A 22,835-nucleotide genomic window follows, 5' to 3' on the forward strand; every position below is an offset into this window, starting at 1 on the left:
AGCGCCCTCTCCGATTGCATGGAGCCCGGACAGCCCCGTGGTTTTCCCCGGAGCTGAGGGTGATGAAACAATCGTTGAGACGGCTAGAGCGCCGGTGGCGGAAAACTCATTCTGAATCAGACCGGACACGGGTTACAGCTCAACGTCGAGCCTACCAAGTGGCAATGGCGACGGCGAAGAGGGCCTTCTTCGCCGCCTCCATTGCATCTGCAGAAAACAGCAGCAGGAGACTTTTTCAGGTGGTTCGCAGTTTATCGGAACCACCTGTACCACCGGGGCCTGGTAGGGACCCCAAGATCTCCTGCAATGCTTTTGCAAAGTTTTTTGCAGATAAAATCGCTCAGATTCAGAAGGAGGTAGACTCCACCGTGGGAGCAGGGCCAGGGCGGGAGAGTGCTAGAGTTCTGTCTGGTCCTGTTATATGGGATCAATTCCAATCTGTTACCTCCGAGGATGTGGACAGGCTGCTTGGACGAGTGAAACCGACCACCTGTCTCCTTGATCCTTGCCCATCCTGGCTGATAAAAGCGAGCCGGGAAGCGCTGGGCGATGGGCTCTGCGGGGTGGTGAATGCTTCCCTCTGTGAGGGAGCCTTCCCAGACCCGCTGAAAGAGGCGGTCATTAAACCGCTTCTTAAAAAAACATCTTTAGACCCGGCCAATTTGGCCAACTATCGCCCAGTCTCAAATCTGCCATTCTTGGGCAAGGTGATTGAGCGGGTGGTTGCTGAACAACTCCAAGCACGCCTGGAGGAAACGGACCATTTGGATCCCTTCCAATCGGGATTCAGGCCTCACCATGGGACTGAAACTGCCTTGGTCGCGCTGGTTGATGATCTCCGGCGGGCTAGGGACAAAGGTGAGAGCTGTTTCCTAGTTCTGCTGGATCTCTCAGCGGCCTTTGACACCATCGACCATAACATCCTTCTGGACCGTCTAGAGGGGCTGGGAGCTGGGGGCACTGTCATACAGTGGTTCCGCTCCTTCCTCCTGGGCCGTGTCCAGAAAGTGGTGGTGGGGGGTGAGTGTTCAGACCCCTGGGCTCTCACTTGTGGGGTGCCTCAGGGTTCTGTCCTCTCCCCCATGCTTTTTAATATCTATATGAAGCCGCTGGGAGAGATCATCAGGGGGTTTGGACTGGGTGTTCATCAGTATGCAGATGACACCCAGCTCTACCTCTCCTTTAAATCAGAACCAGTGAAGGCGGTGAAGGTCCTGTGTGAGTGCCTGGAGGCGGTTGGAGGTTGGATGGCGGCCAACAGATTGAGGTTGAATCCTGACAAGACAGAAGTACTGTTTTTGGGGGACAGGAGGCGGGCAGGTGTGGAGGATTCCCTGATCCTGAATGGGGTAACTGTGCCCCTGAAGGACCAGGTGCGCAGCCTGGGAGTCATTTTGGACTCACAGCTGTCCATGGAGGCGCAGGTTAACTCTGTGTCCAGGGCAGCTGTCTACCAGCTCCACCTGGTACGCAGGCTAAGACCCTACCTCCCCGCGGACTGTCTCGCCAGAGTGGTGCATGCTCTAGTTATCTCACGCTTGGACTACTGCAACGCGCTGTACGTGGGGCTACCTTTGAAGGTGACCCGGAAACTGCAATTAATCCAGAATGCGGCAGCTAGACTGGTGACTGGGAGTGGCCGCCGGGACCACATAACACCGGTTCTGAGAGATCTGCACTGGCTCCCAGTACGTTTCCGAGCACGATTCAAAGTGTTGGTGCTGACCTTTAAAGCCCTAAACGGCCTCGGTCCTGTATACCTGAAGGAGCGTCTCCACCCCCATCGTTCAGCCCGGACACTGAGATCCAGTGCCGAGGGCCTTCTGGCGGTTCCGTCATTGCGAGAAGTGAGGCTACAGGGAACCAGACAGAGGGCCTTCTCGGTAGTGGCGCCCGCCCTGTGGAACGCCCTCCCATCAGATGTCAAAGAGATAAAGAATTACCTGACATTCAGAAAACATCTTAAGGCAGCCCTGTTCAGGGAAGTTTTTAATATGTAATGCTGTACTGTTTTTAACACTGATTGGGAGCCGCCCAGAGTGGCTGGGGAAACTCAGCCAGATGGGCGGGGTATAAATAATAAATTATTATTATTATTATTATTATTATTATTATTATTATTATTATTATTATTATTATTATAACTGTTGTTTGCTTCTTGCATGCCCAATCAAATAGACCCTGATTGTACATGTAGCAAACTCCAGACGTACTTTTCCTGTCTGTAGTGTCACTTCCAAAACTTGCATCTGCAAATATCTCAAGACCACCAGACTTCTGATTGTTAAATCTCAGCCTGTAATGCATAGTGCCTTTCAAATACCGCGCTATGCGTTTCAGAGCTTTCCAATCCTTAACAGTAGGATTGTTGACTTGTCTACTTAGCAAATTACAGCTAACAGCAATGTCTGGTCTTGAACATCTGGCAATGAAGTTTAGCTTGCCTAGCACACTTCTGTACAGTGTAGTGTCAGAAAATGCTTCTTCAGTGTCATCTACCTGATAACCTGTTATCATCGGTGTGTCCACAGGGTTAGCATCCATCAGGTTTAGTTTGCTTAACACATCAGCAATTTTCCGTGACTGGTGTACTAGAATGTTACCATCTTGATCTCTCTCTATTTCCAGAGATAGGTAGTTGTTTACCTCACCAAGATCTTTCATGTCAAAGTGCTTTTTCAGTTGAGCTAGGGCGTTATTGTACATTGTGACATCTTTCCAAAAGAATAAAAGATCATCAACATAAAACAAACAATACAGTTTCTTTTGCCCCTCCTCTTTGACAAATACACATGGATCAGCTTTCCCTCGCTGAAAACCTAGAGAAAACAATACTTCAGTGAGTTTTGTGTGCCAACACCGTGCACTTTGTTTGAGACCATAAAGGGACTTTTTCAGAGCACAAACAAATCCCTGTTTTACCTGTACGCCATCAGGTGGAAGCATATAAAGTGATTCATTTAGAGATCCGTACAGAAACGCTGTATTCACATCATGGTGACTAATGTGTAGATTTTCCTCTGCAGCTAGCTTGAGCATAAGCCTAATGCTCTCATACCTCACTGTGGGTGAGTAGGTCTCGTGATAATCTTCACCTGGTACCTGAGCAAATCCTCTGGCTACCAATCTGGCTTTGTGTCTGACTATCTTGCCATTTTGATCAGTCTTCGCTTTGAAGACCCATTTGCTTCCAAGCAATTTCATTCCTGGAACTACTGGAACTAGCTCCCATGTTTTGTTCCTTTCTAAGGAATCAAGCTCAGCCTTCATGGCATTTAACCATGGCTCAGCTTCCTTTGAATCCAAATCCTGGATTTCTTGGAAACTTGAAGGTTCAAATACCTTCTTGGAGCTTTTAACAGCTGTTACTGCTATCTTAGCAAACTCATCAGCAAATCTCTTTGGAGGTCTGCCTTTTGTGGCTCTCTGTGACCTACGAATTAGCCTTAAGTCTTCAACACTCTCCTCTTCCTTCTTAGGAGAAAAGTGACCTATTGTGAACAATGGTTCCTCCAATTCTTGATCAGAGCTTTCAGAGGGTCGCATAGAGGCTTTCGCACTCTTGAAATCCTCTGAATCATCTGATTCAGTTTCAGACTCAGAATCAGAACCTTCATCAGTGGGTGTGGGTTGTTGCGGTTGCTTTTGACTATCCTCAGTCTCATCACTGTCATCAGGATAACATTGGAAAATTCCCACATTCTCCCCCCACTTGGCATTGTACTCAACACTTCTTGTGAGCTTAATCTCCTTAGACTCAGTCATCATTATTCTGTAAGACCCTTTCTGATAACCTAGAAAGATACCATGCAATCCACGCTTGTCTAACTTGGAGTTTTGTGGTGAGTGAACCCACATGTCCGAACCAAAAATTTTCATGTGTTTGATGTATGGCTTCTTGCCAAACATCTTCTCATAGGGGGTACAACCAATCGCTGAAGATAACCTGTGATTGTAACTGTAAGTGAAACATGAGAGAGCTTCGGCCCAATAACTCTCTGGAAGATTGGCATCATGCAGCAAGGTTTTTAACCCTTGAAGCAATGTCTGATTTGCTCGTTCCGCAAGTCCATTCTGCCATGGCGAGCGAGGACTAGACAAATCGTGTTGAATTCCTTTCTCAGCCAGAAAAGCTTCAAACTGCTGAGAAGTGAATTCTCCCCCCCGGTCAGTGAAAAGAATCTTTATCTTCTTACCATGCACATTTCCCAACCAAGCACAGAATTCCTTGAACCTAGGAAAAGCCTCTGATTTCTGCTTGAGATTGTACACAAAAATATACCTGGAAAATGCATCAATAAGAACCATGAAGTACCTATTTCCACCCAAAGAGGGCGCTAGTGGTCCAACCAAATCAGCATGAATAATTTGGTATGGTTCTGTAGCTTGCCTACTAGACACCTTACCTTTTGCAGCCATTTTCACCTTGTTTGCTGCGCATGCCTTGCACTTCATGTGGTACCTGCAGGGTTTAATAGTCATACCTTCAACCAAGGCAGGCATTTTAGATACTGCCTCAAAATGCAAATGACCAAATTTTCGATGAAAATCATGAATACATTCTGCATGCAAACTTTTGTTAGAACCTGCAATGCAACAAGTGTCATCCTGCACAACATCATCATAATACAAAACAAACAAACGACCAACAAATTCAGCATACAATTGATAATCATTTTTCTTAGTGATGATGCATCTATTGTTCTTAAAGGAAACGTCAATTTTCTTCTCAATCAGCTGTCCAACGCTGAGCAGATTATGCTTGGCACCCGGCACATAAAGAACATCCTGTATCGATAAGTCCAAACTGTGAAGAACAACAGTTCCGTAGCCTTTACTGGGAATGGTGTGGTCATCCGCCTGGTGAATCGCACCTTCCTGCGGTGTAAAAGACACGAACAGTCTCTTATCGTTGCACATATGATGCGTTGCAGCTGAATCAACAACGAAGAAAGATTTAGACGTCTTCTGGACCTCTGCAACCTCCGCAACCTTTGTAACCTTTGGAGCGTAGCGTGAGACCATTGCCTTGTGCTGCGTTGTCCTGGACACCGGACCTTTGCCTTTGCTCTGGCCTTTTCCACGCGATGAGCTTCCGCTGCGCTGCTCTGTTTTGGCCCTGGGATATTTGCATTCCCTCTTCATATGGCCTAGACGTCAACACGAGTAGCATTTCACTGCCTTCAAAGCTTTGGCGCCATCTGGTGGTTCCACTGCACTATGGGATGACGACTGTGAAGTCTCCCCCTTGTTGATGCAGCTAGCACCCCGCCGATCTGCTTCATTCTGAATCATGGCAGTATCACAGGCTACTGTGAGTTGAGCATTTGGCTGATCAGTGGTATCAAATCCCCCACTTGCCTCATCCAGCCTTCTGCAGCTAGCCATCATGACTCTGGCATTTGCCTCTTGCGTCATCTATGGTGCTTTAAATCAGGCTGCTTTATACATGCTGCGTCTGTGTACAGCTGCTTCAATCCAAAAGCAAATTCAAAACAGCCTCTGCCTTGCCTGTGCTGCTCTTCTGCTTATTTGCATTTGCTTATCTGCAGCCGCTTCAAACTGCATTCCAAAAGCAAGTTCAAAAGCGAAAGTCCCCAAGTGCTTTCTCTATGCTGCCTTAATTCTTGCTGCGTCACATCTGCAGCTGCTTTACTCCAACAGCATTTGTAAAAGTTACTTTCGATTTCCCCCAGCATAGGAAATCTTTTCCTTTTAGTCTTTTGCCTTTGCCACGGCAAAACCGGCTATTAAAAGTTCAAAGCCCAGCCATAAAGCCATTAATTAGAAGCTGGCAGGCTGCCCGGAGCTGTAGCACATACCTTCATCAATCATCTTGACGTGCAGAGCAGATACCGTGCGTTCCGTCTCTCTGCCGCTGTTCCGATACTTTGCCGGCACTTCGTTTCTTTGCTCCTTTGTTCCTTTGCCAGGAGCCCGACTTCTGGAGTCCATCCTCAAAACACTGCGTTTTTCTGGGCCCGGAACCAAATGTTGGGGATAAGTAGTGTCCAGTGCACAGCGGAATGATGAGAAGTATGTGCCAACATGCTCTATACTACTTTATTTACAGTTCAAAGCTGGTAAGTTACAGAAAAACATTTTCCCTCTGCCGGAGCAGAGAAAGCGTCATCTCTCCTCTAAAGCACGGAGAGAATCACGAACTGAAACTGCAAAGAGCAGTGAAAAACAGGAAACCAGTGTACGTCATATCCAGTCTCCCGTTCCCGTGGGAAAACCTCCAACAGTACAGACTCTGTGGAATGTAAACAACCTGTCTCGTGACAAGCACTTCGCTGCACAGAGAAGAAAGCAGAAACCAACAATAACACCGGTCTTGAAAGAGCGACATTGGCTCCCAGTACGTTTCCGAGCACAATTCAAAGTGTTGGTGCTGACCTTTAAAGCCTTAAACAGCCTCAGCCCAGTATACCTGAAGGAGCATCTACACCCCCATCATTCTACCCGGACACTGAGGTCCAGCGCAGAGGGCCTTCTGGCAGTTCCCTCACTGGGAGAAGCCAAGTTACAGGGAAACAGGCAGAGGGCCTTCTAGGCAATGGCACCCATCCTGTGGAACGCCCTCCCACCAGATGTCAAAAAGAGTAACAACTACCAGACTTTTAGAAGACATCTGAAGGCAGCCCTGTTTAAGGAAGCTTTTAATGTTTGATGGATTACTGTATTTTAATATTTTTTTGGAAGCCACCCAGAGTGGCTGGGGAAACCCAGCCGATGGGTGGGGTATAAATACATTTTATTATTATTATTATTATTATTATTATTATTATTATTATTATTTCCTTGAAAGAAGGTTGAGTGGCTATTGTCATAAATAATGGAAAGGGGAAAGGAGCTAGAACGTGGGTGTTAAATTTCTAGTGAAGATGCTCAGAGCAGAGCCATCCTCTTGGTAAGAGAAAGTCCTCTGAGTGGATACAAAGAGTGAGGAAATCAACTTACCATGGATAAAATTGTTTAAAAACAGACTTCTGTGCGGAACTGTAGAAGAAGCTAGTTGATTGATCTAAGGAGCCTGTGCTATTAAGGAGATATGTGTTCTGTGTAAAAGCCATTCAGTGTGCCGCAGTTGGGCCCAAGTGATCTGTAGGGCACTGGCATGACCAACTTCCACCTAAAGCAGGCCTGTCATTGTTTTGCATGCCACTGTATGCCACATGCCAATGCACACTGGCCTCTTCCTCATCTTCACCCTCCTTTTGTTTTTGCTGCTGCATTGGCGCCGCAAGGGACTCCCACCTCGGAATGTGTTACTGGCCATTGAGTTATTCCAGAGCAAGGCAGAAAGCAAATACAGTAGTACCTCGAGTTAAGAACTTCATTTGTTCTGGAGGTCCGTTCTTAACCTGAAATATACTCGGAGTCGAGAGTGGATTTCATGTTCTTTATTCAGCTCATAGTGGTGAGGAGGAATGGAAGTTCCCCATGAATGTCTGCTTTATATACATTATTTACACAATGGGCCCCATGTGATTGGCTAATTCCGGGATTCACCTGTAGGCCAATCAGGTTGCAGATTCACTTCCACCTGGAGCTGGAATGGGTGGCTCCTGTGGACCAATCAGACTGCAGCATTCTGGATCCTATTGTTCTAGGACCAATCAGACTGCTGCATTCTTCTAGGACCAATCATACTGCCGCATTTTGGATCCTATTCAACTCAGTACATAACATAACCTGAAACTGTTCTTAACCTGAGGTACCACTTTAGCCTCCCACCTGCCCCCCGCCGCGCGATTTCTGTTCTCATCCTAAAGCAAAGTTCTTAACCTGAGGTACTATTTCTGGGTTAGCGGAGTCTGTAACCTGAAGTGTCTGTAACCCGAGGTACCACTGTACTGATTAAAGTCTAAGAGTACTGAACTGTCAGACTTTGAGAACCCTTCCTCAAAAAAGGGCTTGGGTGACCCACCACCATAGGAGAGCCTTGTTGAAGACCCACCGCATTCCTAGAAAACTAGACAACAGTCAGTGGGTGGGTGTACATTTGCTTCTCTTCCCAATTTGCCCATTGAAGCAAGAGTCTCAGTATGGCTTACAGCTGGTCCAGCCATGTAGATCTAAGTTGTTCTATCTCCTAACCCATGCGTAATAATCTTGATCAAGTTGCCATCCATAGTTAATCCTTGTTAAGTTAAAGAGTGGGATATAAATATCCAAACATAATTAGTGAAATAAAAGTCCAACTACAGCTAAAGAAGTTAAAAAAATGGTAAGGTACTTTGCAGATTTATTAATGATTGATAACCATACATTGCTAGTGTTTTACATCAGATTATCAGAGTGTCTGCCAACCAGCAGAAAATACCAGTGACTGCTAGGAGACCTCAGTAACAAATCTACAGGGAGTAATGTAGCAGAGACACTTTTATGATTGGGGTAAAATATAATGTGAACTTTTGATATTGGACTTTCAATTCAGCATAAAAGACACTAGCTTGACATTTGAAATCATTGCTTCTTTTATTATTTTGGTTATAAATCAAAAGGCTGTGTGACTCCAGGGTGATGCTTTTGGGATGTCTAATCTTCATAAAACATTAAATCGCCCCTCACTTTGGGCACATTTCTATCTTCTCGTAAGTTATTTCACAAACTTTGGTAAAATGCCATCCCTAATGGCCAGCCAAGTGGGATAACATAGTGCTGGCATTGCTGGAAGAGAATTGGCTCAGCTGGAGGTGCAGTTGGGCTACAAGAGATGCTTGGTAGTTGCAACCCTAAACTTTATTTATACAAATTTGGGTGGCACTGTGGGTTAAACCACAGAGTCTAGGACTTGCCAATCAGAAGGTCGGCGGTTCGAATCCCCGCGATGGGGTGAGCTCCCATTGCTCGGTCCCTGCTCCTGCCAACCTAGCAGTTCGAAAGCACGTCAAAGTTCAAGTAGATAAATAGGTACCACTCCGGTGGGAAGGTAAATGGCATTTCCGTGCACTGCTCTGGTTCGCCAGAATCAGCTTAGTCATGCTGGCCACATGACCCGGAAGCTGTACACCGGTTCCCTCGGCCAATAAAGCGAGATGAGCGCCGCAGCCCCAGAGTCGGTCACGACTGGACCTAATGGTCAGGGGTCTCTTTACCTTTTATACCAATAAGGGTACACTAATAATAATAATAATAACAATAATAATAATAATTTAACTCTGGGCGGATAGCAACATAATATTAAAAACACCAAACATTTAAAACTTCCCTAAACAGGGTTGCCTTCAGATGTCTTCTAAAAGTCAGACAGTGGATTCTTTCCTTGACATCTGATGGGAGGGCGTTCCACAGGGCGGGCACCACTCCCGAAAAGGCACTCTGCCTGGTTCCCTATAACCTCACTTCTTGCAGTGAGGGAACCACCAAAAGGCCCTCAGCACTGGACCTCAGCTGCGGTTGGAGACGCTCCTTCAGGTATACTGGGCCGAGGCTGAGATCCTTGAACACAACAGCTGCCTGTGAACACTGTATTTTGAGCCTAGATATTCTGTGCTGGTCCGAACATAATGTTCACCAACACCAGCTATTGGGGTGTAAGGGAAGAGGTGACCTTCTCCCACCAACACCACATGCCAAGAGGTGTTTTTAAGAACATAAAAAAGTAAGAGCAGCCTTGTTGGATCAGGCCAAAGACCTATCTAGTCCAGCATTCTGTTCCCACAGTGGTTATGAGAAGCTCACAAACAGGACATAGGTGCAATAGGACCCGCCTGCACATGATCTCCTGCATCTGGTGTTCAGAGGCATACTTGTTTCAAGGCTGTAACTTTTCATGTGTTTATTCAGGGCATCAACCAGATCATTAGCAAATCAGTTGGTGCAGACCAGTTTTAACCAGTGCAAATATTCAAAGTTAAAGCTGCAGCGGTTTATTATTTTTTGCTCTTTTGATTCCAATGCACTCCTGAAACGGTATCAGAAAATGTGCTCATGGCAATGATTCCTGAACCACGCAAAGGATTGGATTAGATGCCCGTTCAAATCTATGATGCCATTATTCTTCTTTAAATTAAGTCTCTTCACAATTGGCTTTTACCTGCACTACTTTAATTGTGAGGATTTGTTAGTCTACCTGTGAAGCCTTCTAAGTTATGTATTTATTTTAAGAGAGAGGCATCTTTTATGTCTATTTTAAACTGGAGTATTTTTTAATTTCCAGAAAGCTAATGAACAGTGTTCATTTCATTAAAACTGACAAGGCAATAAAATGCGACACCATAGATCTGTCTGTTTTGTCACTACTCATAATCTCATCTGTAATTTAAGGCCATCTAAATGTAACCTCCTCGAAGGATGTGTCATGGAAAACGTCTGCCAGGAGTCAGGGCGATATGAAATAAATCTGTCGAAACCCCTGGGTCAGGAACTTTCCACTACGTTATGGATGATAAATTCTAATTAATTCCACGGCCCTCTTTGAAGCCTCCACTGTGTGTGAATAATACGTGGTAAGGTGTTGATAAAAGGATGACTTCAGGCTTGATCTTTGACCTGTTGTTGTAGTCCCTCTGTCAGCATTCTGCTACCTCCTGCACCAAATACTTCATTTCTCAACTTGCTGATATGGTGAGAGGAAGAAACTTTTTTACTTTGCCGTTATGCAAGAGGGCTATTTCAAGATTTTGGAAGGAAGAAAAGTTTCTCAGCAAGCCTGAAGGGTTTGGCCTTGTATGTAGTCCATATTAAATTGCAATCAATCAAAACAACCTGTGCCTTTTAAGGAAATTTGCTATTTATACCGCCGAAGAACCATTGCAATGATTCAATTAAGGGGGAAACCCCATAATTTTAGCATGTTGTATTAAGGACTTTCCATCTTCATTCAAGCTCTAAAATTCCTGAAAATTGCAACTGGGGTGCCAGACACAGGAGTTGTTGTTGTTTAGTCGTTTAGCCGTGTCTGACTCTTCGTGACCCCATGGACCAGAGCACGCCAGGCACTCCTGTCTTCCACTGCCTCCCGCAGTTTGGTCAAACTCATGCTGGAAGCTTCAAGAACACTGTCCAACCATCTCGTCCTCTGTTGTCCCCTTCTCCTTGTGCCCTCCATCTTTCCCAACAGGGTCTTTTCCAGGGAGTCTTCTCTTCTCATGAGGTGGCCAAAGTACTGGAGCCTCAGCTTCACGATCTGTCCTTCCAGGAGTAGGAACTCTATTTTTTTTGTTCACAGGAGTCTTCTAAAAGTTTTTTTGTTGTTGTTGTTCCATGGGATCCAAATTTGACCGTGCCCACCTGTCAAAATCCCCTCAGCAGCTTTGTGAAGCATCCTTTGAAGCAATCTTTCCTCTCCTTTAAAGCAGTGGGGCCTCTTTCAATTGGCTTTCATACCTTCCAAGTGTCATGATTTTCCAGGATCAACCCCAAAATCCTGGCTTCTGATTTGATCCCGGAATGTCCCTATTTCCCCTGCCAGTGCTGCCACCACTGAGCTCAGGGAAGAGGATGAGCCAGCGCTTGTCCCAAGTGACAGCAGTGGCCATGAGGGAGCATCTCGTTGCCTCTCCATGGCCGCTGCTGCCAGCCTCCTCCCTTGGGCAGCTTATAGCAGCTGCTGAAGAACAGGTGATGAAGAGGAGAGGTTGCGGTCAACGAGGCCCAGCTCCATGTGAAGCGCTGGCTCTGAGGAGGCGGCAGGAGGCAGATGATATTTATTTATTTATTCATACATACATACATACATACATACATACATACATACATACCCTGCCTATCTGGATGGGTTTCCCCAGCCACTCTGGGCAGCTTCCAACAAGACACTAAAATACAATAACCTATTAAACATTAAAAGCTTCCCTAAACAGGGTTGCCTTCAGTTGTCTTCTAAAAGTTTGGTAGTTATTTTTCTCTTTGACATCTGGTGGGAGGGTGTTCCACAGGGCGGGCGCCTCTACCGAGAAGGCCCTCTGCCTGGTTCCCTGTAACTTGGCTTCTCACAGTGAGGGAACCGCCAGAAGGCCCTCGGTGCTGGACCTCAGTGTCCGGGCTGAACGATGGGGGTGGAGACGCTCCTTCAGGTATACTGGACCGAGGCCATTTAGGACTTTAAAGGTCAGCACCAAGACTTTGTATTGTGCTCGGAAACGTACTGGGACCCAGTGTAGGTCTTTCAAGACCGGTGTTATATGGTCTTGGCAGCCGCTCCCAGTCACCAGTCTAGCTGCCGCGTTCTGGATTAGTTGTAGTTTCCGGGACACCTTCAAAGGTAGCCCCACATAGAGCGCATTGCAGTAGTCCAAGCGGGAGATAACCAGAGCATGCACCACTCTGGCCAGGGAGAAAGGGGGAGCAGAGCAGAGTGCAAGGAGTCTTGATTTTAAAAAAATTAAAAATCTTTGTGCATCCATGTCTAACCTTGCTCCTTTCTAAAATTTATTTATTGGTGTGTGTTCTTCTTTTTGAAAATCTATCAAAGAATAAAATAAAATGGTATTAAGGGCTTTCCTCAGGACGGTGGAGCGTGTGTGTGCCGTGCCCCATTGGTGTAGCTGTGGTGACAATTGCCCTTCTTCTGATAGGAAATGCTCTGCTGGGGTGTGACCAAAAAATGGGGGGTTGAGGAGGGTCAGTTGTGGGGTGTGGGAAATGTCCTTCTTTTCATCTGAGCACTGTTGGGCAGTATGGGCTTTGCAGGTAAGTGTAATAATAATAATAATAATAATAATAATAATAATAATAATATCAGTCCATAACCAAGAAGTAGTCTTGCAATGAATTAATGGGAGGGAACACCATGCTGCAGGAAGGATGCCTTTCAATGGATGATGTCCAAAAGTATTGCGGTGGTGGGTGTTCCGTGAATAATTCAACAGAACCAACAAACAAGCAGAACAGAACAGAACAGAGCAGTATGTCCGGATTGAATCAACTGTTTCGAAGGTGAATCTTCATCAGCTGATGATGAAATTAAACATATTACATACAATTAATGACAACAAAAATAATACTGAGCAACCTGCATGTAAATGAATAAATGAGGAATGATAAATGAGGAATACATACCAAATATTTTTTGATAGAATATCCATAAAAGTAAATGTAATACTCGTGGATCAGAGCTCACTAACCAGTGTAGCTAACTGATACTGATAAAACAGATGTATAGAACTTACAAGGTTATACACAGATGTGTCAAATAACAATTAATTAAGGACAACGTAAGAAAATTTAAAGGGCTTGAATCCCTGCGACGGGGTGAGCTCCTGTTGCTTGGTCCCAGCTCCTGCCAAACTAGCAGTTCAAAAGCATGTCAAAGTGCAAGTAGATAAATAGGTACCGCTCTGGCGGGAAGGTAAACGGTGTTTCCATGCACTGCTCTGGTTCACCAGAAGCGGCTTAGTCATGCTGGCCACATGACCCAGAAGCTGTCTGCAGACAAACACCAACTCCCTTGGCCTATAGAGTGAGATGAGTGCGCAACCCTAGAGTCATCCGCGACTGGACCTAACGGTCAGGGGTCCCTGTACCTTTTAAGAAAAAGTAAAGGTACAGATGATCAAATCTGGCATCACAATGCAAGCTAAAACCATAAAGCTACAGTAGAAATCTAGCCCTGTGTTCAAACCCCCCAGATGTGTGGATTTGAATAAATAAATCAACCTGGTTTCTTGTTGTCATAATAACCTCTTGTAATCTTTCCTGATCTCAGGACCAGAGGTTCCCCACTCCTGCCTTAACAGATGCATTATTTGGGAGTCATGGATATGGTGCTTTATCATATCCTGTGGTTAGTTCCAGTTGTACCACTACCTTGGAGCTGGGTGGTTGTCAGTGGTGGAGTGGTGGACCCAAGTCCCAGGTCTTATTCTATCATGATAATGAGAAATTGGGGAGAACGTAAGAGACATAAGGCTCTTCATAAATGGCCTAATACACAAATAAGTAAATAAATAAATCTGTACAGAGATGTTGCTTTAATACAAGCTGGACTTAGCACTTTGGAATTTTTTCGCATGGATGCATTTTAATGCATGAGATCTTTTAATGCAGAAATCAATTTTGGCATTCTTTGAATTCTAAAATAATTTGTAATAATTACATACTGACCGTGATGGATGGTGGCAGTATCTCAGGACAGCATTCCAAATCAAACAGGCTCCCGTTTTCTAATTAGAGAATGTGGGTTTCTTTATCCACGGAATTTATTAATTCAGCTCAGTGAAGCAACTAACAATCTTGCTGATATTTAAACAAGTAGGCTTATTTGTTATTTGGGAATAATGATTGGCGCCATTTTTTCCTCACTTGGGTGAATTATAGGAGTGGAACTCTATGAAAGTTGCATGATTAGGACTGTTTTAAGGAACAGTAAGAGTAGACATGAAATGTTCAGAACACTCTAAACTTCGAAAGCAATTTATAAATGTTGCGTCATATTGGGCTGAAAACAGATTTCACAGAATCATTACTAATGTTCATATACCAGTTGTATTCAATATTCAGATGGATATTTGAGGCAGGTGCTGGTGCTCTCAATAAAGAGGTTTTAAACCTTTTTTATTATTGTCCAAACTTGTAGTGAACAGCAAGTTTATTCTTAGCTGCTGAGAACAACTGAACACACGGAGCCACACCTATTGGTACTCAGTTACAAGTTACAAAAAAGGAGATTCCAACTAAACATATGGAAAAACTTTCTGACAGTAAGAGCTGTTTGACAGTGTAATGGTCTCCCTTGGGAGTTATGGACTCCTTGGCGGTTTTTAAGCAGAGGTTTGGGGGGGGGCATCTGTCATGGATGTTTTAGTTGAGAAGGGGTTGGATTGGATGGCCTTTAGGGTCCCTTCCAACTGTATCTGGCAATACAGATTTGATTCCTCCCCCCCCCAAAAAAAGGCAGATTGAAACATTTAAAGAATAGGTTATACAATGATTAAACTGCAAGTTTTCATACATGGGTTTATAATACAGTGGTACCTCAGGTTACATACACTTCAGGTTACAGACTCCGCTAACCCAGAAATAATGCTTCAGGTTAATAACTTTGCTTCAGGATGAGAACAGAAATCGTGTTCTGGTGGTGTGGCTGCAGCAGGAGGCCCCATTAGATAAAGTGGTGCTTCAGGTTAAGAACAGTTTCAGGTTAAGATCAGACCTCCGGAACGAATTAAGTACTTAACCCGAGGTACCACTGTACTGAAAAACAACCTCATTTTTTTATGCTAATGTTCTACAATTTAGAAAATGGACAGCATTCTACCAAAACAAAAAAACACTGACTTTTTCTTAATTTCATTATTGTCAGTGGGGCTACCTCCCAAATGCGTTTTCCCATCCTTAAAAAAAAAAAAAAGGTAGGGGACAGTTAAGTCCAGTCATGGACAACTCTGGGGTTGCGGTGCTCAACTCGCTTTACTGGCTGAGGGAGTCGACATTTGTCCACAGACAGTTTTTTCGGGTGATGTGGCCAATGACTAAGCCGCTTCTGGCGAAACCAGAGCAGCGCATGGAAACACCATTTACCTTCCCGCCAGAGTGGTACCTATTTATCTACTTGCAGTTTGAAGTGCTTTCAAACTCCTAGGTTAGCAGAAGCTGGGAACCAAGCAACGGGAACTCACCCCGTTGCGGGGATTCAAACTCCTGACCTTCTGATTGGCAAGCCCTAGGCTCTGTGGTTTAGACCACAACTGTTTTGAATTACTGTTGCATTTGGCTTATACACATGCATCCACACACAAATGGTCCCACCAGCTAACACAAACTTCATAAGATGAGAGCTGTTTCCCAGTTCTTGAATACAATGGTTAAATCAAATTTTCCTGTGGCTTACTGTATACAATGATTTAACACTTTTTGTTACTGTTGTCAATTAATATTTTCAAGCTTCTGCAATACCATTCACGAGCACCCAAGTAAAACAGATTAAATGCTTTCTTGGGATGCTTTTGAACAATGCTGGCATTAAAAAGCAATTTCCAGAGTTAAGATAACACCATGAATACATTTAACTTTTGTTGTGGTGAGATGATAACAGGTACTTCTAGTAAAATAGTTTTTTTATATAAAAAAAAGACACTCCAAGACAGAAGAAAATGGATATTTGGGGCTTAATTGAGATGCAACAGGCTAGGCATTCAATTATTTTGCTCATAATATGAAGGTTTCAGGATATAGGTGCTTTGTGAATACAAAGAGATTTCTTATTTCATAAATTTTAAGTTTCAAAAACATTACAGTCATACCTCGTGTTGCGTTAGGTTCATGTTGTGTCTTTTCCGCTTACGAATATGAGAAACCCGGATGTGTATATTTCCAGGTTTCGCTGCGCGTGCATGTGTACAAGCATTCTATTGCACCACACGCATGTGCAGAAGTGTCGCTTTAGTTACAGACTTTTTGGTGTGTGAAAGGCACCCCGGAACGGATTGAGTCCATAACTAGAGGTACCACTGTATCAGATTGGAATTCTCAGTGTGGGCCACAAAATATATGCAGAGTCAGTCTCCAGGAGACTTTGGTGTAAGGTAGTTCATATATTTAACAACAAAAACATATCCTTCCTCAATGTTCTTGACATAGTGCCACACCAGAGCAATTGGGGAGGATTTAAAATGATGTGGTATGGGAACTGGGCAGTTGGACTTCCTCTCTCTACTTGAGTGCTGTAAATTCTGGTGTGATCCATTCCTTGGCAGATGCTGCTTTGGTGAAATTAAGCCAAAGGAGGTAGCTTCTTTGAGAATTAGTACTGTTCAGTTTCCAAGGATCTGCTTAAGGCAGCTGAGTTCTTTTCCCCAAGTAAACTCTTGATGTGGGCAGAGGAGGAAGAACTACAGAGGAACTGGCTCTACTTTGTTGTTTGGGTGAATTAGACTGGTGGTTAAATCCTATACATCAGAGGTCCCCCCCCCCTTTCTAGTTTTTATTGGTTTTTCAATATATACATCCTTTATGAAATATCTCTCTAACAATTTTCCATTTTTTCCTGCTCCCCTCTCCTGGACTTCCCTCATACTTCCACTTTGTTTTACTTTCAATTTATTCATCCTGCGTATTATTTCCCCAATTAATTCCTAATACATTTACATTTATTTTGTATTATTATATACATTTTGAATGTTTACTCAAACCCTGCCAATGAGTCCAACTCTTCATGTTGTCTCTTCATATATATTGTAAATGGTTCCCATTCTCTTTTAAAGTCTTTGTTGTCCCTTTCATGTAATTTATCTGTTAATTTTACTAATTCTGCATATTCCATGAGTTTCTCTTGCCATTGTTCTTTTGTTTGGGGTTTCCTCTGTCTTCCAAGCTTGTGCTAGTAGAATTCTTGCTGCTGTTGTTGCATACATAAATGATTTCCAGTTGTCTTTTCTTATTTCTTGACCAGAGGTTTTCAACCTTTTGAGTCCATGACTCCCTTGATCAACTACACTCTTTCTGTGGGCGTTCACAAGGTAAAAATTACTTACACATTTCACATTTCCCAAAACTATGTGAACTGAAAGAGTTATCCCTTGAAATTTGTGCTTATCTGAATTTTGCAATGCAGTTCTCTAGCCAAGTAATGTACACAAAATTTGGAGTTAAGTGGCTAAAAGTGAACATATTAGAGACACCTACAACAACCCATTATATTAGGGGGAATTATTTCTGTAAAAATATGTACAGTGGGAGAAAATCATGGATTTTCATGAGGACTTCTGTTAAAAAATATATATGCAAGCTGATGTAGAAATGTAGAGAAGTGAATTTAAGGTTGAAGAAGATGAAAAAGTGAGAGAAATCAAAACTGACATATTTGCGTATTACTACCTATCCTTGATCTGATAACTGAATGACAATTCATTTGATTATGGGCGTGTTTGTCATATAACAGCTGCCCCCCCATCAAGTAAATAAATAAAAAATACTTAACTAAATGACCAATTCCATCACAGATGGCTCGGTTCTGCCCCCGCTCCATAAACCCTGACCCCGCAACATAAATATTGGCTATGCTCATTGCTCCTAGACTAGCGGTTACCCTCACAGAAATGCAAAATGAAAAGAAGTAGCACCCAAGTGAAAAAGATAGGACTTTATTGAAATATAAATGTGCCTAGGGGCAGCCTCAAAAATAAGGAGGAGGCTACAGGAAACCACATCCAAAGCAATGTTTTTATACTCTTCCAGATGACACATGCCATTTCTATTCACCAAAGAATCACAGCAGTCTTAATTGTTGCAATCCAAAGTCATCTTCCTGAACCAAATCTTTTAGCTCATCATGATCACATACAACAATTTTACAGTGTCTTTCTTTATTAAGACTTTGACTAATTTTCCTTTTCATTAAATGTCTCCCAATAATATCCAATATTTATCTCAATTGCCATGCATAGCCGATTCTCTTCTCATGCATACAACGGTCACCATAGAGTCTAACAGTCTATTGCGTGTTGAGGTCCCCCAAGCCACCCCCCAATAACTCACACTTCACACATCAATTTTGGTTTGGGTTTTTGGCACGATTTTGGCCACAACTTTATTTAAATACACCCAAGTGAGTGGTTGCTTAGGCATTGGTTCCGACTATCTGTCCTTGCCCAGGGGACAGAACTGGCTTCCGGATTCCAGCGGCAGCCAGTCAGGGAGACAATTATTGGGGAGAAAATGAGGCTGGGCCTCAGTCCCTCACTTCTCACCCTCATGCTCCTGGTGGCTTGCACGGCCCAAGTCCGATGCCAGGGACTAGGACGAAAGGGATGGCAAGCCCCTGGATTCCTTTAACGGAATTCCCTTTCCACACCACCATTGGAAGGGTAGGCACTTACCCCTCCACCAACCAATTTTTTAACCAATGCCTAACCGCAAACCTTACAAGTTGTGACGATTTGCTACGCCGTAGGCAAAACCAAATGGCACCAGCCAATCAGCCAAATGGACAAATTCCTACCAGGCCCCTGCCTCAAAGCAGACGACCCCATGACAGGCATAGCAAGGTCAAGCGAACAACCCCCCCCCAATACAGGGAGGGTGGGTGGGTGATCTGGTGCAAGAACGCTCAAAGTTGGGCGACCAGTATTTAAAACCTCTGACCCCTCCTTCAAAATTGGCAACAAGCAGTTCTCCCCATCGACACGATTAACCAATACATTGCCTGGGTCCACAAATCCGCCCAGCAACACAGGGGTGGCTTGTATCCCCCACTGCAACACGCGCTCTCTGCTAGGGAGAAAACGTTTTCTTTTCAGTTTTCTGGAATGTACATTCACTGTGTAAAGTAAAAGCAGCTAGCTCTGTACAAGAAAAGGTAGGCAGGCACAGGCTTTTTCAATTTAGGTAGGCCATAGGTTCAAAACAAATGGAATCATCAAAATGGCATAGTTTTATGAAATTATTATTTTCACCAACAATTACTTCGCAGCTGAAAAGAGGGGCAGCCTTAAAGCACCCCAGATTTCATAAGGCTGTAGAAGAAAGAGGTAACCTTCTACAAACTAGAGAATTCAGACTTGAAACTTGCTGGAAATATGTGAAGTATTGACCAATTTTCATGCACAAAAATGTTCATATCAAAAATAGCTTTCTTTCCCTCACTGCTTCAATCATCAGTAGCTATTTTATAATGCTTATCCAATTCACAGGAGACACAATGATTCCAAAGGAACATTAGTTTTCTACTGGGTCCAGTATTCTTTTGCAGATGTGGTCGAAGATGCCATAATTCAAAGCAGTGGCATAGAAGGAGAAAGGGACTGTAAATTATGGAGCATGATGTCTGTTCAAATGCTTTTACCGAGCAAACAAATGGAAAGGATGAAATGGAAGAGGGCAAAGGGTGCAGAAGGAAAAAAGACAGTTGTGTTTGCAACCGAGAGATGCGTTTTGCCCTGAAATAAAAGAACTAACCGCTACTACTTTGATTACTCATTGGTCTCATAATTCATGTTACATCATCCTTTTCTCCTGCACTGTTGAATGAAACAGTGTCCTTGATTATTTGATAGAAACAACAAATAAATATGAAAAACGACCACCAGTTTACACTATTATTCTAAACTGGAGGCACGAAAATAGAATATCTGAGATTTTGGATTGACTCACTGTTCTCACAAGATAAATGTGCTCCTTTTGCTTTTATATTCGTTCCGCCTTCAACTCTCAAAGTTTCTCTATTTTCTGGTGTTTTGCTTCTGCTAGCACAAGGCAATTCATGAGAATGCATGGCTGCCACCAAAATCACCACTCGCCTTCTCTTGCTTAGCAATATCTAGTAAAACATACTCCATACTGTGACATTGCAAATATCCCTTCTTTCCTATACTAGCTATAAAAGGATTGTAAGGTTAAATGGTGTTTGGTTCCGGATACAGCAGAGTTTTATGGGCAAGACTGATTTGTATTCTCAGAAAAGGTAATTATGGATTTTGGAAACATAGCTGGCCAAAAGACTAGTTTTAGGAGTTCTGTTTTATGCTGTCTTTCCCCAAATAAAGTTTTGTCAGTGTGTGATCAAAGGAAACCTTTTATTTTCTTATGTAATAGCTTCTGCAACAGCAGCTGCTACAATCTCTTCTTAGTGCTAAGGATAGTGACAATTTTTGCAATAATCGAACTTCTACTCCAGCTGCAACCTGTTCACAAGCTTGTGAGCCAATCAGGTTTCACGTGAGTGAAAATATTTAATGGTACAACTTTCATCAGCTGTGAAAAAACAACTAACTGAATGACAACTTATCGAACCAGACTGTTATAATAGTGCAACCCATTTCTGTGTGCTGCTGAAATGTGTATTCCCTTGAACTCTGTTTAATTGAGGCGATGACAATAGCTATTAACATTTATTGTTGCATTTCTCATCCTGTTTCCTACTATCATTGTGGGGAGGGGAACTGGAAATCCTATCAATTTAAAGGGTTATTCACCTGCCAAAACAATGTTGCTTAAATATATTGGCCTGAGGGGAAACTATCAAGGCCAGACCAGAGGAGGGGGATGTAAGTGGGATGTAAGGAAAAAAAGAGGCGAGAACACATTACTACAATGATTAAAGAAAACTAAGATATGAAAAAGGGACGCGGGTGGCGCTGTGGGTTAAACCACAGAGCCCAGGACTTGCCAATCAGAAGGTCGCGGTTCGAATCCCCGCGATGGGGTGAGCTCCCGTTGCTCGGTCCCTGCTCCTGCGAACCTAGAAGTTTGAAAGCACATCAGAGTGCAAGTAGATAAATAGGCACCGCTCTGGCGGGAAGGCAAACAGCGTTTCTGTGCACTGCTCTGGTTCGCCAGAAGCGGCTTAGTCATGCTGGCCACATGACCTGGAAGCTGTACGCCGGCTCCCTCGGCCAATAAAGCGAGATGAGTGCCGCAACCCCAGAGTCGGCCATGACTGGACCCAATGGTCAGGGGTCCCTTTACCTTAAGATATGAAAAAATATACAAACTAGTGACACAATGTGACATTAGTCAGTATCACCTGCCCCCCACCCCATTCAGGGCCAACAACACAACTGAGTATCAAGCAAACTTTTAAAAAATATTAAATAAAACAAAAACAAAAACCTAACTTACTGTCCCACCCTTGCCATCACTGTCTTTCGGTTTCTCATCATTATGCAAAGAAAATTAGTGAGTCATCTTCAAATGATTTAGAGAAGCTATCATGGTTTCTGATTTGATCCTGGAATGTCCCACTTTTCCTTAGGATGTCCCTGGAAAAATGTTGGAGGGTATGGAGTTATCTGACCCCCAAGCTATCTGAAGGCAATCCTGTATAGAGATTTTTATTTATTTATTTATTTTTTAAATGTTTTATGTTTGATATGCTTTTATATATGTTGAAAGCTGCCCAGAGTGGCTGGGGTAACCCAGTAAGATGTGTGGTGTATAAATAGTAAAATTATCATTATGGAATAGGGCATGGGTAGGCAAACTAAGGTCTGGGGGCCGGCTGCGACCCAATCGCGTTCTGAATCTGGCCCGCAGACGGTCCGGGAATCAGCGTGTTTTTACATTAGAATGTGCCCTTTTGTTTAAAATGCATCTCTAGGTTATTTGTGGGGTCTGTCTGGTGTTTTTACATGAGTAGAATCTGTCCTTTTGTTTAAAGTGCATCTCTGGGTTATTTGTGGGGCATAGGAATTCGTTCAATTGATAGATAGATAGATAGATAGATGATAGATAGATAGATAGATAGATACTTTATTGTCATTACACAAGTGCAACATTGCACAAGTGCAACGAAATTGGATGCCATCCCTTAAAAAACAACAAAAGCAAAACAACAACAACAACCAAACAAACCACATTCCAGCCACACCCACACCCACACCCATCAAACTCCCAGGTCACACTATCGAGTTACAGCATTCAAAAAGGCCACAGCTCTTGGATAGAAACTATTTTTCAGTCTATTTGTCCTTGACTTGATGTTTCTATATCTCCTGCCAGAAGACAGTAGTGCAAACAGACTGTATCCCGGGTGAGATGGATCCTGCAGGATATATTTCCCCACCCCCCAAAAAATATATAGTCCGGCCCACCACAAGATCTGAGGGACAGTGGACCGGCCCCCTGCTGGAAAAGTTTGCTGACCCCTGGAATAGGGCATCCCTATTTTCATCAGAGAAATGTTGGAGGGTGTGCAGAACTGAGGTCTGGTGAGTTCTGGCTGAAAAAAAAGCCCTGCATGCCACAATTGGGATTTGTAAAAAGCCTCCCATTAACTGCACTGGAAAGTTTTTTTCAGAAGCAGTAGGAGGGGCCAGGAGCATGACAGCAGCAAGGAAGGTCACTTTAGATATATGTGCATTCACAAGCACCTTGTAGGCATGTGTCATAGCGGTTGGAAACCCATGGCAAACTCTGGCAGCCTGCCCTGCCCCATAAAATTATAGTAACAG

At 43.6% G+C, this 22,835-nt stretch overlaps 1 protein-coding gene across 12 annotated transcripts in view; it reads left to right on the forward strand.

Moving 5' to 3' along the window:
* KCNIP4 (potassium voltage-gated channel interacting protein 4) overlaps positions 1-22,835 on the forward strand; it is a 408,026-nt gene that overhangs the window by 328,345 nt on the left and 56,846 nt on the right. The window lies entirely within an intron of this gene.

This window comes from Podarcis melisellensis (genome assembly GCF_964234715.1).
Source record: "Podarcis melisellensis genome assembly, chromosome: 9".
Taxonomy (NCBI): domain Eukaryota; kingdom Metazoa; phylum Chordata; class Lepidosauria; order Squamata; family Lacertidae; genus Podarcis; species Podarcis melisellensis.